A 4,610-nucleotide genomic window follows, 5' to 3' on the forward strand; every position below is an offset into this window, starting at 1 on the left:
TGCAGCAAGGTATTTTAAGTTTTTCATTTTGCAGATCTAAAAATAATCTAATGAAATATAGACCCGGGGGCCATAGACACTACACCACGGTAGAGTTTATGTGACACACTTCTGTTGGCAAAGGTCCACTAGTCTCCACGAAAAAACTGTTGGGGTAGCTATGAAGTTTTGTCCTCACACCATGTGTTGGCGTAGATACATTATTGGGAACACGGTATGTGTCAGCAATCACTAAACAACGACTTAGCTATCGGCAACTCACTAACAACATGTTATGTGTCGGCAAATGTGTGGGCCCTAACAATTTATCTGTCGGCATATGTATGTACTTAGTGATATCCAATATGTCGGCATATGTAGGGTGTATGGACACAAAATAAGTGTCGGTGTTTGTGCACATGTGTCAAGCGACTAAAGCTTGGATTTTTTGATTGAGAATCCTGAAGCTTTGGAAAGTTAGCGCGCAATTTAGGCGCGAGACGGGAAAAATTTCGGCCGGCCCGTGCAAAATATCCCCCAAATCGGACCAAGTCCATAACCTGACCCGTGCCAGCCGCCGCCCTCGCACTCCATCCCCTCGTCCTCGCCCTCGCACCCTATCCCCTCGTCCTTGCGCTCAATCCACGGCCCTGCCGCCGTCGCCGCTGTATTCGCACCTGCACCCACGGTCCCGTTGCCGGCCGCCGTCCTCGTGCTCCGCCCGAGATCCAGCCGCCATCCTCGCGCCTCGCCCGAGATCCAGCCGCCGTCCGCTCCGCCTATGATCCAGCCGCCGTGTTCGCGCTCAGGGATCCACCCCCATCCCCGACCTCTAGCCCCCAACCTCGTCTGTCATCTCCATCGCGCTCCTCCCTAGAGCTCTCCATCCGTGCTCCCCGCCCCTGCTGCCGCCGGTAGTCGGTAGAGATCCATCCACGAGATCTTCATCCCATTGCGCCCCTCACGAAGGCAGCCGTCCGTTGCTGCAGATCTCCGCACAACACTCGTTTTTCCAATAGGTAAGCATCGGCTCCTCCTGAGATAAACTTTTATGTACTACTGTGTGCTTGTACATTGCTGAACTTTGAACCATATGTCATTGCTGAACTCTGAAAATTAGGGTAACACTTTCTTATCTTCTGCTAAGATTTGTTGATTTTACAGTTCTTATTCATATTCTCAGCATCTCAATTTGGATACAAAGATTGGTGCTACAAAACATCGCGAGCCATCTGACATCCATGTCTCATAGCTGATTTTCATTTATATATTCTTCGTACTATTATGAACTCTTTATCTCCTATAAATTAGAAAGTAATTATTCGTTTAACATGTGATATGGGTTAAAATTCATATGTTGTTAGCATTGTGTGACTTCCTAATTTCTAGGTGGTTCAATTTTGTTATTTAAAGCCACGACCCATTGTGTGACTTCCAGTATTTTGGGTGAATTGGCGTGGTCAAATGGAGGCTCCTGGAGGTTCATAACCTCTATTTTTTTATAGGAAGCACATTTGATTGTCAATATGTATTTCTAAATTATATAGTGCTAACGATCGAGTTGGCTTCAACTTCGCTGTAGAACTGAATGTTATTTGTGCTGTAACATCATTTAGTTTCTGATGCTTCATGGTTTAATTTTGGGTCGACGGGCTTCGTGCTGCAGGAGCGGGTGTACATGATGGTGAGCTTGCAGACAGTGAGTACGCGGTACTACCTGGCAACAAGGCTGAGGAGGTGGGCGAGCGGAGGGCGCCGAGATGGACCCTGAGTCTACTCAGTGTTTAAGGACGCACATTCCAATTTTATTCTGCATCACTATTGAACTGCATCGTCATCTACACTAGATATTTATGGATAACAGTGTCTTTGTTTGATATATTTTTTTATGTGAGCACGGTGTTGTTTTCCTTTTGCATGAATATGGCATTAGCATTCAAACCTTAGGCTCAACATATACTCTCATCTTCCTCTGCAACCACATACCTTCAACTACTTGAAGCTGCATACTGTTTCCAGAGGGAGAATTGCAAGTTCCGATCACATTCAAACATTAGGGGCACCTTCTCATAGTGCCTCACACCGCATTGTTTGGACATGTGAATTCCAACTGTAGAGTCAACCGCCTCGGTGCAGTGGCTAGATAGTTTCAGGACCCAGACTTTCAATACTTTTATGAGATGTTCGTGTTCACGCTGGTTGCTCGCATAATATTTGTTCTTTTGACAAGTTCATGCAGTATACTAACCAAGTACATAACTTGCAGACCTTTGGCCTTTACTTTATGATTTGATTTGGGAAGCCGAGTTATCTATATTGAACACATTTTTTTGAAGGATGGTTGATACATGTCTACACATTTTGTCAGAGCAATTTGCGATGAAAGAAGCAGCCTCAAACTGATAAGAAGGCAATATTTATTTCTATGAAGTAATGGTTATTGTTGTAGATCAAGGATGATAAGAAGGCAACTAATGTACTAGGAGGTACAAGTACTACAACATACTACATACATTAAGTTTATTGTTTCTCTCTCGGAAATATACATAGATCATTTTGAGCCTTGACTAGAGCGCCAGATTTATGCCTGAACTTATAACATTGGTGCTATATACATCCATTTGAGGGACAAGCTTTTTCGGACGGTGGGAGTAACATTTTGTATCTCGTTGATAAAATTGAACTCCACATACTGTAGTTCATAATTAAAAATATGAAAATGACACAACATGATCTGAAGCGCACATACATTGCTTGGGAGTTAACATACACATATCAGTTTGGTGTTATCCCTTTGGTGGTCACAATCTGAAGATAACATGGCATAAACTGAACTTCACATACTACAATTTATTTGGTCAGAAGTTGTACATTTTTGTTCTACTTCATCAGACAACATACAAACACAATTATTTGTACAATTATTTTCAAACTTTGAAGATCACATCAGCTAACTTCCTATTAGAACAAATACAAGTTCAGATTGGCTGATCCTACTACAGGTTCATGCATGTAAGATGTTGAATAAAATTTGTAGATTTGCCTGCCATGGTGAAATGCTTATTCTATGTATATCTAGATATGTCTGCATGATGATTCCTTTCAGCATTTTATAAATTTGACCGCATGTATGATAGAACTATTTTATGTGTGTTATGGACATATGTCATAAACACTCGATTCTTATGCTTCTCTTGGCTGCCAATCTCCCTATGAGAGCTTCAAAGCACTTGAGCTGACTGCACTTTCTTCCAAATTCTTGTAGAGTATTTTTAGGTAATCAGCAACCTAATACGCATGGATGTGATGACTTTGAAGTGTTATGGAGCATTTGGATGTCTGCAGTATTTTGGACCAGCCAACTCAATTGTAATCATGAATCGTGTTACAGACCATTTGCTGCTTAAGTGTTATGTAGTAGAGATCTTGTGCTCATGGATGTGACTCAAGTGTTTTGGACCATTTAGTGTTTGAACTATATATTTTAGACCAGCAAATAGGGGCCTTTTATGTGACTTGTGTTTTCTGGATGGTTGCCAAGATGGCCAAACTTTGCTTTGTGAAGATTGACTTGTGTTTGAACCTGTGCACAATATATATATATATATGTGTGTATTTTTGTTACCATATTATCAATGATTGTGCAATTTGTGTTCATCTTGATCCCATTTTGTGCATCATCATTGAAAATTGCATATAACATTTGAATTAGAGCAGTATCCAATTGTTGTTTTGGCTGTGCACCATCTTACCAACAATTTATATGTCAGTAAAAACATTCCAACGCGGAAAGTGTTGCCAAAAGTATGCCCATAACTAGACAAACCATGTGTCGGCAATGCTAAACACCTATTTAGACAGACTAAGTGTCGGCATAGGTAGGGTGTGCGTTGACTTACCATGTGTCGGCATAGGTAGGGTGTATGTTGACTTACCATGTGTCGGCATAGGTAGGGTGTGCGGTGACTTACCATGTGTCGGCATAGGTAGGGTGTATGCTGATAGAAAAAGTGTCGGCAAGTGAACTTCTGTCGGCAATACCTTTCCCCACAGCAAGTCCTCCGACTGTTTTCTCTTTTGTCAGCATATGTGTTAGCTACAATTTATCTGTCGGCAAAGGTACCCTATGCCAACAGATTGATGTGTCACCAAAACTTGACCGTGGTGTAGTGAGATTTCACTAGAGGCTTCTCTCTTGAAAGAAAGCATACGGTGGGTAAACAAATTACTGTTGAGCAATTGATAAAAAAGCGAATAATTATGTAGATATCCAAGGGAATGATCATGTATATAGGCATCACATCCATGACAAGTAGAGCGACTCCTGCCTGCATCTACTACTATTACTCCACACATCGACCGCTATAAAGGATGCTTCTAGTGTATTAAGTTAACAAGAATGGAGTAATGCCTTAATCAAGATAAGATGATGTAGAGGGATATATCCAATAAATGTGAATAAAACCCATCCTTTTATCCTTAATGGCAACATTAAAATACGTGTCATGTCCCCTTCTTTCACTTGGATTGAGCACCGCAAGATTGAACCCATCACAAAGCACCTCTCCCATAGTAAGTAAAAACAATCTAGTTGGCCAAACCAAATCAATAGACCGGAGAGAAATACTAAT

General features: G+C 41.6%; 1 long non-coding RNA gene across 1 annotated transcript; it reads left to right on the top strand.

The window, feature by feature from the left end:
- Positions 1 to 497: 497 nt before the first annotated feature.
- LOC120974997 (uncharacterized) lies at positions 498 to 3,490 on the top strand. The gene is made up of 3 exons (XR_005770709.3): positions 498 to 998; positions 1,646 to 2,465; positions 3,245 to 3,490. It is a non-coding gene; the product is annotated as an uncharacterized lncRNA (long non-coding RNA).
- The last annotated feature ends 1,120 nt before the right edge of the window (positions 3,491 to 4,610 follow it).

The sequence above is a fragment of the Aegilops tauschii genome, chromosome 2 (assembly GCF_002575655.3).
Source record: "Aegilops tauschii subsp. strangulata cultivar AL8/78 chromosome 2, Aet v6.0, whole genome shotgun sequence".
NCBI classification, from domain to species: Eukaryota; Viridiplantae; Streptophyta; class Magnoliopsida; order Poales; family Poaceae; genus Aegilops; species Aegilops tauschii.